Below are 14,051 nucleotides of genomic sequence, written 5' to 3'. Positions count from 1 at the left end.
CAGAAACCTACCCTTTGCATACTCGCCGAAGAGCTCAGCCTTGACCCCTCCTCCCCACGATCTGTTGGGTGCACACTCTTATCCCAGGTCAGTAAAATTGAACCTCAGGGTTGGAACCCAAGCACGGGCATATTTTTTAAAGTGCCTTGGGGATTTTAACTTTCTGGAAACCTGTGATCTATATAGCTACCTCTCTACTTCTCAAGCTCCATCTTGCCCAGCGACCACCCTGGCTGCATACTGCCAGTCTCTCTGCCTAGAACCCATCCCCTTTCACCTATTAGTGACGACTCGTCCTTCAGATCGCAGGTAATTCATTGCCATTTTACTGTCCGACTCTCCTGCGTGCACGTTAAATCTCTCTGTTGTGCATCTGCATCTCTCTTGGCCATTATTTGATTACTGTCATCTACACCACTAGACTGTCAGCTCCACATCAGTCTTACTCTCTGCTGCGTCCTTACCAGCTAGCACAGTGCCCAGCACAACATAATGCCTCCATAAATATTTGATGATTGAATGAGTGTGAGGCAAAACAAAGTATTTGAAACCATATGGACCAAATATGTTCACTGATCACAAACTGAATTCCCAATCTTGGTCATAACCTTACAGTATTGAATTGATGCCCCTGGTTACAGCCTATGCCCTTCCTCGCAGCTGCTTGGGTGAGTGGTTCTCAATCCTGGCAGCCCATAAAAATCACCTGAAAAAGCTTACTTAAAAAAAAAAAAAAAGCACAGGCTTACCCCCAGAAAAATTAAACAAAAGTATCTGGGGGTAGGGGAGCCAGCCTAATTAATTACCCCATCTTTATTGCAGGACCATTGGCAAATAAAAATGGTATATTTTTATGTTTTACAACATGGTGTTTTTAAAGGGGTACACTGTGATGGTCTGATATAGGTATATGCTGCGAAATGATAACAATTGAGTTAACATACCCATCACCCCACACAGGCAGCTTTTTTTGTAGTAAGAACATGTAAGATTTATGCTTTTAGTGAAATTCAAGTGTTTCAAGTTCCCCAGGTGATTTTAATATGCAGCTGCAGTGAAGAGCAATGATCTACTCCTTGCTCCTCCAAGTGTGGTCCAGGCAACAGATCTGTCCCTGGGGAGCTCCTGAAGAATGCAGAATATCAGGTCCTACCAAAATCTTCTAAATCAGAATCTGTATTTGAACAAGGACCCCGAGGGACTTGCCCAAGTAACAGTGTTTGTAAAGCACTGCCAAGGAGTCAGGAAGCAGAGTGTGGACTTCGGTGGTGCTTCCAGCTTCCAGCGAAGTGTGCGGCTGCTTGGGTACTACGAGCAAATCTCCGTCCCCCCTCTCTTCCACACTTCCCAACCTAAGGGCTGGCTCAGCGCTTTGCCAGTCTGGTAGATACCGTAAATAAGGTCTTAGCATGGGCAAAAAAAATGCCATCCTGAAGAGCGACACCAAAGCAGAGGTCTCCATGTAGGCAGGAAAGCTGGGACTAGCAGGACGTGTTTGCTGGGAGCCCTTTCTGACGAGTGGGAACAATAGAATAAAGAACCAGCCCTCGCGGTCCTGTCACGTCCCTGCACCCAACGAACGGCAGGGCTGGGCCTAGCGATGATTGCTGGCATTGCAAGCACTGAGCTGGCACGGAGGAACCGCTCGCAAATGCGTGCCTGCAAGTCTCTGCACCAGCACCCACCCCACCCCCCGCGCCCCCACCACAAAATCAGTCTAGGTCCCCCGCCCTGGCAGAAAAGAGCGTTCAAATGTGTTACAATTCTATTACTGCTTTGGTTTCGAAAGGTGGACCTTGTTTTGACCAAGAGCCCTGATACTTGGGGCTGGGCCGGGACCCCCTCCACCCCAAGCGCGGGAGAGCGCGGCTGGACGCACGGTGCCCGGTCCCTGCCAGGCCGGGGGTGGGAGTAAGTGCGCGGCGAGGAGGGCGGATCCCGAGGCGCGGGCACCGAGGGGCGGCTGCGGGCCCAGGCGCGCGTGCGGACGCTGCACTGCCCCCCTGGGGCGGACGGGGGCCGTGGCTTCCCGGGCGGCTGGCACGGCCCTGCGCCACCGCCGCCGCCTGTCTGTCCGGCTTCCCCGCCAGGAAATGTCTTCTTACTGGAAAGCCAGCCACTGTCGGCTGCAGCGGGTGGCCGAGTCTGAAACCATTTCGACGAGCTCCGGGCGACAGAAAACTTTGTGTTCATCTTGGGGGGGTGTTCTTTCTGAACGAGCGTTTTGAAAAAAGCCACCTGTCGGATCCCAGCTTGAGAGTGAACACACCCCGGGGAGGGGCAGAGGGCTGGGGGTTGAAGGAAGCATTTTCGTGGGCGAGACTGACACATCCCTGGAGCTGCCAGTTAGCAGCGCCCAGGACACTGCCCCTCCGGAGCCAGCTGTTTGCTGTGTAACTGAGAGCCGAGTCCTCTGAGGACACTGGGGCCATTGGGTAAACACTCTCCTCGCTCCTGCAGCTGGGTGTGGACCGCAGCCACCTTTGACAGGGGAAGCAAGGGCACCCAGCTGTTGCCCAGCCAAAGAGCCAAACTGCCGCCCTCCAAAAGCCCCAGGCGCCAGGTCCTTTCCTAAATGACATACAGCTTCTGAGTAAAGCACAAACTGGCCCCTCCAGGGGGAAATTGTTATGTGTATATACACGTACATATACATGTATGTAAAACCTTGTGCCTGGATGCTCAGCCCTGGCGCTGGGGTCTGTACCCATCCACCTCCATCTTGGCAGTGGCTCCCCGGGGAAGGGCATGGTCTCCACAGAAAAAACTGGATCCCTCATGAGCTCATGTCCATCCTCTGCCTTCTTTCTCCTGCTTCCTTAATTTTTTCTTCTTCTTTTGTTGTCTCTAGCTTTCTTACTTCATCTTCTCTTCCCATTCATTCTATCCCTTTCTCTTCTGTTGCCTTCTTTCTCATTCATTCAAAAATGCACTGATCAGGTATTAAGCAGTGTAGTAGCCAGCGTGGCCACCACAACAAAATACCATGGTCTGGGTGACTTAAACAACAGAAATGTATTTTATCACAGTCTGGATTGCTGCAAGTCCAAGATCAGGTTGCCAGCATGGTCAGATTCTGGTGAGTCTTTCCTCCTGGCCTGCAGACAGCCACTTTCCCACTGTGTCCTCACATATCTTTTCCTCTTATTAGGGCAGAGTCCTAAGGGTTTAGGGCTTACCCTTATGATATCCTTTAACCTTAATTATCTTTCAAAGACCCTATCTCCAGATACGGTCACACTGGGAGTTAGAGATTCGTCATACGAATTTGGGGGAGGGACATAATTCTACCCTTTGCAAACACCTGCAGGGATTACTAGATTCCTAGGGGGACTCCAGTGGGAGAGAGAGACAGGAATGTAAACAGATGTGATCAGTGTTGTGGACAAAGCGTGAACAGAACACAGTAGGAAAACACAACAGAGGAGCAGGAGTGAAGAAATGACTCAAGGAGTTCTCGACAGAAAAAGGTGCCTTTTGAGCTGGCTCTTGAAGGATGAGAAGGAGTTTTCCGGCCAAAGAGAGGAACTATATTTCAGGCAAAGAGAATAGCATGTACAAAAGCACAGAGCTGTGAAAGCGCCTGCTTCCTATGATAATAATGGCCCAAGCTAGGGCAGAGAAGTTGGAAGTGGAAAGATAGAAGAGAATGCAGGAGACTGGCAAAACCGAATTAATTACATGGTGGGGTGATGATGAGGCAGGAGTGGAGGGTGACTCTTGGATTTCAAGCTTAGGGGACTGGCACCATTCACTGGCACCTATAAAAGGACGAGTAGATCCGAGGTGGGAGTAGGAGCAGAAAGAGCGAATGTGAAGTGTCTCTAGGACATCCAGAGAAGATCAGCTGGGTGCTGGGGGTGGAAAAGGGATGGGACAAACTCTATGCAGGTTCAGGAGCATGTGTGAGGACAGTGTCTAATACTGGGGAGAGAAGTATATGAAATTATTAGAGTGAACTGTGTTCAAAATTCACACAGGGCTGAGAATAGTGCCAGTTCCCAATCAGCTGAAACTGGGGTATTGGGTAGGGTACACAGAAGGGTCTTGCTTCAGTGTTGGGGAATAATTAGCTCCAGGCTGAGCACCACTCTGGTTTCATCTAACACAGCTTAACAGCAACGCCCAAAGGGATCAAACAATTTCCAAGAAACTTAATTGAGTCCCAGAACAAAGTTCAAGAATATTTATAGCAGGGTTTCTCAACCTCAGAACAACTGACATTTTTAACCTGATAATAATTGTTGCAGGGGCTGTCCTGAACATTGTAGAATGTTTGCCATCATGCCTGGCCTCTACACATTGAATACCCATAGCACCCTCCAGTTATAACAACCAAGAATGTTTCCAGACAAACAAACTTGCACTGATAAAGCAATACAAGCATATAAAGAACCCAACAAGGTAGAATTCATAATATCTGGCATTCAAAAAAATTATTTGGCATGGACAGAGCAGTTAACTATGACCCATAAGGAGCAGATAAATTAATTAATTGAAATCTAAACCGGAACTGGCCCTGATGGTAGAATTAGTAAATAAGGATATTAAAAGTTATTACAACTGTATCCCATATGCTCAAAATTAAATGGAGACAGTGGAAGATAATTTTGAAATGTCTGAATCAAATTAGTAAAGGTGAAAACTCCAGCATGTGGGGTGGAAAGTACCTTCAGTGGGATTAATGACAGATTTGATAATGCAGAAAAAAACACTAGTGAACTTGAATATGTGGCAACAGAAACGATTCAAAATGAAACACACACAGAAAAGAGAATGAAAAGAAATGAACACAGCATCATCAAGCTGTAGGAAAAATTCAAGTGGCCTAATATAAATATAATTGGAGTCCCTGAAAAAGAGACAAGTGGAAGGAAATGTTTGAAGAAACGATACAACCCATATTTCCAAATCTGATGCAAATCAGAAACCCAGAGATCCAAGGAACTCAGCCAAGTCCAAGTGCCAGAAACATGGAGAAAACTACATCAAGGCACATCATAATCAAATTGCTCAAAACCAGCATTAAGGAGAATATTTTTAACAGCAGCCTGAAAAAAAAGACATGTTAGGTACAGTAAAACAAAGATAAGATTTCTCTTTGTAAACAATACAAGTGAGAAGACTGTGGAACAAAATGGTTAAAGTACTGAAAGAAAAGAACTGTCAACAAAGGATTCTATCCTCAGGCAAATATATCTTTCAGAAAGGAAGGCCAGGGGCACTGGGATGGCTCAGTCTGTTAAGCGCCTGACTCTTGATCTCAACTCAGGTCTTGATCTCAGCGTCGTGAGTTCAAGCCCTACACTGGGCCCCACACTGGGCCCCACACTGGGCTCTGCACTGGGCATGGAGCCTGTTTAAAAAAAAAAAGAAACCAAATAAAGACATTTCATAGTCATACAAAAGCTGACAGAATTTATCACAAGTGGACCCGCACTAGAAGAAATGGAAGGAAGATGATAACAGATGAAAACAGATTTACACAAAGGAAGAAAGAACACTAAAAATCACGACTACATGGGTAAGTACATAAGACTTTTAAAAAATTATTTAAATATCTTTGATAATGGTTAAGTGAAAAAATGTGTACAGTCTATAAATATGTTAATATAAAACATATGATGATAATAGCACAAATGTTGGGAAGGGAAAAAGGGGCATACACTATTGTGAAGTCTTTATAGTATATGTGATCTGGTATATCACTTGAAGATTGATTAAGTTAAAGATGTTTACTGTAAACCTGTAAGTAACCACTAGAATAACAAAACAAAGAGTTACAGTGATAAACCAAAAAGTGGGACAAAATGGAATAAAAAATTTCAGTTAGTCACAAAGAAGACAGGAAAGAAGAAAAAAAGAAAAGAAAGAACAGATGGGGTAAATAGAAACAAATAACAAAATGATAGATTTAAACCTAACTGTGTCAGACTGGATATGAAAGCAAGAACCAAGTATATGCTACCTAGAAGTAAAGTATTTTAGCTATAACATTAAAAATATGTTAAAAAAGAAGTAGGGGCGCTTGGGTGGCACAGTTGGTTAAGCGTCTGACTCTTGGTTTGAGCTCAAGTCATGATCTCAGGGTCATAAGATCAAGCCCTGGGTCTGGCTCCATGATCATCAGGGAGTCTGCTTAAGACTCTCTCCTTCTGTATCATGCTTAGTGAAATAAGTCATTTGGAGAAAGACAACTATCATATGATCTCCCTGATATGAGGAAGTGGAGATGCAACATGGGGGGGTTAAGGGGGTAGGAGAAGAATAAATGAAACAAGATAGGATTGGGAGGGAGACAAACCATAAGTGACTCTTAATCTCACAAAACAAACTGAGGGTTGCTGGGGGGAGGGGGGTTGGGAGAGGGGGATGGGGTTATGGACACTGGGGAGGGTATGTGCTATGGTGAGTGCTGTGAAGTGTGTAAACCTGGCGATTCACAGACCTGTACCCCTGGTGATAAAAATACATTATATGTTTATAAAAAATAAAAATTAAAAAAAAAATCTTGGGGAAAAAAAAAGACTCTCTTCCTCTGCCTGCCCCCATCATGCTCTCTCTCTCTCTTTCTTTCAAATAAATAAAATAAAATCTTTTAAAATACTTTAATAAAGTAAAAGTATGGGGGGAAATGCCATGTTAACACTAATCAAAAGAAATATAGAACAGCTATATTAATATGAGATGAAGTATATTTTAAAGCAAAATCATTACCAGAAATAAAGAAGGTTCTTTCATAGGGAAAAGGGGTTCGATTCAACAGGAGGATATAACAATCCTAAATGTGTATGCCCCTAATAACAGAGCTTCAAAATAAATGAAGCAAAGACTAACAGAACCTCAAACAGAAAGAGAAACGTCAACAATTGTAATTGGTGATTTCAACACTCATGTCTCAAAAATTGATAGAATAAGTAGGCAGAAAATCAGCAAGGATACATAAGATATGAACACTATCAACCAAATTGACCTAAGTGACATTTATAGGACACTCTACTCAATGAGTACAGAATATACATTCTTTTGAAGAGTGTAAAGCATATTTACCAAGACTGACAGGCTATATTCTTTTTCTTTTTTTTTTTTTTTTTTAATTTTATTTATTTATTTGACAGACAGATATCACAAGTAGTCAGAGAGGCAGGCAGAGAGAGAGGAGGAAGCAGGTTCCATGCTGAGCACAGAGCCCGATGCGGGGCTCGATCCCAGGACCCTGAGATCATGACCTGAGCCGAAGGCAGAGGCTTAACCCACTGAGCCACCCAGGTGCCCCGACAGGCTATATTCTGAGACATAAAACAAGTCTCAAAAATTTTAAAAGAGTCCAAGTCACACAAAGTATATTCTCTGACTACAATGAATGTAATTTGGAAACCGGTAAGAGAAAGATCTCTGGAAATTTCCCAAATATCTGGGAACTAAATAATAAGCTTCTAAAAAAATCCATGGAGAAAAGAAAAAATCAAAAGGAAATTTAGAAAGTATTTTGAAATGGATGAAAATTAAAAGACAATATAACAGAATTTGTGGGACACCACTAAGTGCCTGTATTAGAAAAGAGGAAAGGTCTTAAATCATTGATTTTCAGCTTCCACCATTGGAGGCTAGAGAGAAAGATGAACAAATTAGGCCCAAAGTAAGTGGAAGAAAAGAAATAATAAAGATCAGAGCAGAAATCAAGGAACTAGACAAGAAATAGAGAAAATAAATGAAGCCAAAAGCTGGTTCTTGGAGAAGATCAATAAAATTGATAAATTTCTAGCCAGGGAACATCAGGAAAAGAAAGAAGACACAAATTACTATATGAGGAATGACAGAGGTGATAGAACTACAGATTTTACAGATATTAAAAGGATACTAAGGGAATATTATGAACAACTTTCTGACACTAAATTTGACAACCTAGATGAAATGGACAGACTTCTTGAAAGACATAAAATACAAAAACTCACTCAAGAAGAAATAGGTACTGTGAATAGCCCTCCATTAAGGAAACTGGATTTATAGTTAACTACCTTACTACAAAGATAACTTCAAGGCTGGATGACTTCAATGGTGAATTCTATGAAACACTTAAAGAAGTAATACTGATTCTATACAAAATCTTCCAGAAACTTGAGAAGGATGGAATACTTCTCCATTAAGTCTATGTTTCTTATCATCATTACCCAGATAACAAAACCAGAAAAACTCATAACAAGAAAACTACAGATTAATGTCTCCCATGGATAAAAAAATTTAATAAATCAAATCTAACAATATATTAAAAGGATCTAATACATCCATGATCAAGTGAGGTTTATCCCAGGAAGACAGGGTTGATTTACCATTAGAAAATCAAGCAAAGTAATTCACCATAATAATAAATTTAAAAAAAAAAAGAAAAACCCCATATGTTTATTTCAATAGATTCAGAAAAAGGATTTGATAAAATCCAGCATCCATTCCTAAGGAAAACTCTCATCAAGCTAGAAATAGAAGAAAACTCCCTCACCTTGATGAAGGGTATTATGAAAAGCCTACAGGTAACATAACATTTAACAGTCAATTATGGAATTCTTTTCCCCTAAGATTAGGAGTAAGACAAAGATGTCTGCCCTTATTCAACATTTTACTAGAAGTTCTAACCAGTGTAAAAAGTCAAGAAAATGAAACAAAATGCATCTAGATAGGAAAGGAAGAAGTAAAACCAACTTTATTTGCAGATAACATGATCATCTATGTGGAAAATCTAATGAGAAATCTACTAGAACAAATAAGTGACTTTAGGAAGGTTTCGGAATACAAGATCAATATGTGCAAATCAATTTTATTTCTATGTACTAGGAACAAACAATTGGAAACTAAACTTTTAAAACAATACTATTTATAATGCAATGGAAAAGGGAATAGTATTTTCAACAAATGGTATTGGGACAAATGCATAGCCACATGCAAAAGAATGATGTTGGTCTTCTTTTTTATGGCATATATAAAATTAACTCAAAATAGATCATAGACCTAAATGTAAGAAGTAATACTATAAAATTCTTAGAAGGAAACAGGTGTAAATCTGTGTGCCCTTGGATTAGACAGTTGTTTTTTAGATATGACACCAAAAGTAAAAGCAACACATGGAGCGCCTGGGTGGCTCATTGGGTCAAAGCCTCTACCTTCAGCTCAGGTCATAATCCCAGGGTCCTGGGATAGAGCCTCAGCGTCGGGTTCTCTGCTCAGCATGGAGCCTGCTTCCTCCTCTCTCTGCCTGCCTCTCTGCCTACTTGTGATCTCTGTCTGTCAAATAAATAAATAAAATATTTAAAAAAAGCAACCCCCCAAAATAGATAAATTTGGACTTCATCAAAATTAAAAACTTTTGTGAGTCAAAGGACACTATCAAGACAGTGAAAAGACAATGCACAGAATGGAAGAAAATATTTGCCAATCTAATGTCTGATAAGATTCTACTATCCCACAATATATAAAGAATTTTTACAACTTAACAATAAAAAGAAAAATACCTCAAGTAAAAAATGGGCAAAGGACTTGAATAGACATTTCCCCAAAGAAAATATACAAATGGCCAAACAGTACATGAAACATGATTAGTCATTAGGGAAATGCAAATCAAAACCACAATGAGATAACACTTCACACCTATTACAATGGGGCATAATAAAAAAATGGAAAAGAAGCGTTTGAGGGAGGATGTGGAGAGATTAGAACCCTCGTATATTCCTGGTGGGAATGTAAAATGGTACAGCTGCTGTAAAAAAGACTCCAGTGGTTCCTCCCAAGGTTAATCATAGACTTACCATATGACCAAACAGTTCCATTCCTCAGGATATACATCCTAGAAGAACTGAAAACACTTTCACACACACAAAAAATTTGTACGTAAAGCTCATAGCAGCATTATTTATAACAGTCCAAATATGGTAGCAACTCAAATGTCCATCAACTGATGCATGGACAAACAAATGTAGTATATCCACACAATGGAATATTATTCAGCTGTTAAAATGAGGAAAATACTGGAACATGCTGGAACATGCTGCTACACAGATGAACTTTGAAACATTATGCTAAGTAAAAGAAGCCATTCATATTATAGGATTCCATTTATATAAATTGCATGGAAAAGGCAAATCCATAGAGATATAAAGTAGATTACTGGTTTCCAGGGGCTGGAAGAAGGGGTGAAATGGAACTGACTGCTTATAGAGATGGAGTTTCTTTTGGGGGTGATGGAAATGTTCAAGAATTAGATAGTGGTGATGGTTGCACAATTTAGTGAATATACTAATAGCCACTGAGTTGTACACATTAAAATGGTCAATTTTTAAATATATAATCTCTATGTCCAATATGGGGCTTGAACTCATGACCCCAAGATCAAGGGTTACATACTGTACTGACAGGGCTAGCCAGGTACCCCTAAAATGGTGAATTTTATGCTATATGAATTATATCTCAATTTTTTAAATGGGCAAAGGCTTTGAATGGCTATTTCTGCAAAGAAGACGTAGAAAAGGCCAATAAACACATTAAAAGATGCTCGATATCAGTAGTCATTAGGAAAATACAAATCAAAACCACAATATCACTCCACATCTCTAGGATGTCTAAAATTAAAAAGACAGACAATAAGTTTTGGTAAGATGTGGAAAAATAGGAACATCATATGTTGCTGGTGGGATTATAAAATGGTACCTCTGATTTTGGACAATAGTTTGGTGTTCCTCAAAAGGTTAGGCATAGGGGTGCCTGGGTGGTGTGGTCATTTAAGCATTGGACTCTTGGTTTCTGCTCAGGTGGTAATCTCATGGTCATGATATCAGGGTCATGAGCTTGAGTCCTGCGTGGAGCCCCACACTGGGCTCCATAGTCAATGCAGAATCTGCTTAAGATTCTCTCTCCCTCTCCCTCTATCCTTCCCCCTCACCGCCTCTCTCAAATAAATAAATAAATAATCTTTTTAAAAAGGTGATTAAACAGAAAGACCATAGGACTCAGGTAAATACTTGTAGGCATATCTCCAAGAAAACTGAAATTCGTACACTCAAAATAATTTTGCCAAGTGAAAGAAGCCAGCAAAGAAGAAAAACGCCCATTGTGTTATTCCATTTATATAAAATTCTAGAAAATGCAAGTTATATAGTAACAGAAAACCCATCAGTGGTTGCCTGGGGATGGGGGACTGGGGAGCGGATGAAGAGATGGATTAAAAAAGAGTCAAAAGGAAATTATAGGGAATGATGGAAACTCGGTGGTGATGGTTTCACAGAGGTATATATATGTCAAAACTTAGCAAATTATACACTCTTTGTACACGGCATACAAAGCGTGCAGGTTACTATATGGCAATTATACCTCAGTAAAACTATAAGCAAAAAAGGAGCAGGTCTTTGAACAGATAAACTGCAAGGTCCTTTCCAGCTCCAGTTCTGTGGCATCCATTAGAGGGAATATTCTTGAAGCTCTGTATCAAAATAGGGCTTCGTACTAGAATACCCAAATCATTGAGACCGAACTGGGGATTTTGCTTGGATTATTCAGAGACATGCCTTTGTTTTTCACCTTTCTGGGACACTGTGGACAGATCCTTAGAGCCCAGTGGAACAACAGAGCAGGGACGCGCACCGGCAAGCCAGTGGGAAGACATCCAGGTCAGAAGAGGAAACTGGGGAAATGACAGCCTAATGAGCTCCACTCCTTCCAATTTCTTTAAGTTTATGATTCAGAGGATCGGCTCGCCATGGACATTCCAGACCAGTGAGGTACCTTAGGTCCTTGAATGCGTAGACATCCCGTGGGAGAAAACAATGGAAGACAAGATGGAAATGAGAAATGGCCTTTTTAGGTCTCCTGACCCAAATGCAAGGAGCCAAGAGGATATGGAGGAAGAGGTGGAAGCGTCCCTTCCCTGCAGGAAAGGAGATTATGACTTGATGGGGTCTGGGGAAATCAAATGTAAGAAACTAAAGACCTGTAATGTCAAGCCTCCAGAGATGCCCTTTAGATGGACATGCAAGAGAAACAGAAGCAAGGGGGTGATACTCTCCCCCGTCCCTCCTCCCTCCGGTTAGCAGTGAAAGCCAAGAAGGCAAGGAAGGAAAAGAATGTAAAGCCAAGGGGCACACTTCAAAGTCATTTGTCAGCTGGCAGCTCCCTAAGCCAGTGCTACGGCTGATAGATCAGCTCGTGGGAAGCACCGGTGAAGATGGACTCAGCCCAGGAGGCTCTGTTGCCCTATCCTCGGATTGCACCTGGAGGAGATGCTGGAAAGGAAGACAGTCAAAACTCCAAAGACCCAGGGTGACTCCAGGCAACATTTACACCGAAGGAGGGTGGCATTTTCTTTTGATCCCAGAGGGTGATATGTTATGAGCCTCCAGTCTGGAGCAGGGAAATTGAGTGTTCTTGTAATTTCATCCTATACAGCAAAGCCACAGAAACCCCTCCCATTTGGAGGAATGTAGACATCAAGTATCATACCTCATCTCCACCCTCATTTCTCCCACTGTGCCTACACCCTGTGCAGTGCACCTCCCCATCCCCCTGCCAAAACTGGTTATATCAGCCAATAGCATAACAATTCCTTAAATTAGTAAGGCATCTCAAGGTTTATAAAGCCCCTTCTCTGTTATTTCATTTTGATTCTTATTCAACCCCATGACATAGGCATGGTTTCTCTCATTTTTTAGGAGAGGAACTTGAGGGATCAGAACACAGATGTTCAGACTAATCCACTCACTCACCCGTTCATATATTCATTCAAATCATGACGGAACACCTACCACGCATCAGACAACTGATTAAATGCTGAAGACATAGTGATGGGACCAGATAGCCACCGTCCTTGCCCTTGTGGGGCTCAGTTTAGTTAAGCTGGGGAGAGGACAGAGAGACATTAATGCAACACAAAGCTAATTGCAAACTATGAGAGATGCTATTACGAGGGATTCTCAACCAGTCTGGAGGCCAGAGAAAGCATCTCTTGAGAAAGAGTTATTTGACCTTAGAGTTGAGCTGATGGATGATGGGTGTTAGCCAGGAGATGATAGGGTGAGATAGAGTATTTTCTAAGAGGAGAGGAGAGTACTGGGAAGGCATTGTGACAGGAAGGGATATGGCATTGCAGACAGAAAGAGGGTGAGAGGTAAGAGGGCAGTCTGGCAAGGTGGGCAGGGGCTAGATTATGCAGTGCCTTGCAGACCATGGCAGAGAATTGGACCTTGATCCTCAGAGCCATGGGGGTCTACAGAAGGTTTTCAAGCAGCATGAGGCCAGCACAACCATTCCAGTTGCTGTGGACAATGACATGTGAGAAATGATGAAAACTGAATGAGGATGTAGCAGCAGCAACCTACGTGAGTATACAGACTCGAGAGAGATTTAGAGGTAAAATTGACAGAAAATTCATGCTCTTTTGATTTCCAACACTCCAGGGATGTGACTGGAGGTAGTGGGGCATAGTGGGTTGAGTGAGGGTCCCCCCAAAAGTAGGTCCACATAATAAACCTTGGAAACTGTGAATGGCCTCTTATTTGGATAAAAAGTCTTTGTAGATGTAACTAAGTCAAGGATTTCTAAAGGAGAGCACCCTGAATTATCCAGGTGGGCCCTAAATTTAATTGTAAGTGTCCTTATAAGAGTGAGGCATAGGGAGATCACACAGCCAGAGGAGGACAAGATTATGGGATGGTGATATAGCCCCAACAAGGGATGCCTGGAGCCATCGGAAGCTGAAAGAGGCAAGGAAACATTCTCCCCCAGAGACTTCTAGATTTCGGACTACTGGCCTCCAAGACTGAGAGAGAGTAAATTTCTGTTGTTTCAAGGCATCCAGATATTTGGAAATTTGTTACAGTGGTGTTGGGAAAATAATACATGGGATTTTTCTGTAAAATGGCTACTTTTCTTTTTCTTCCTTTTTCCCCACCTGATGTGTTAAAGGTTGGTACACTGTTGTATCTTCTCTTTATGTGTTCAGGAAATGTATGAAAGACAAAGAAGAGAGAAACCAAGAAAATCTCAGTCTGTGACTAGAGTTAGGACATGTGTGA

This window comes from Lontra canadensis, unplaced genomic scaffold (assembly GCF_010015895.1).
Source record: "Lontra canadensis isolate GAN:19392208 unplaced genomic scaffold, GSC_riverotter_1.0 scaffold81, whole genome shotgun sequence".
Classification (NCBI taxonomy): domain Eukaryota; kingdom Metazoa; phylum Chordata; class Mammalia; order Carnivora; family Mustelidae; genus Lontra; species Lontra canadensis.
Note: the sequence above shows the minus strand (reverse complement) of the source record.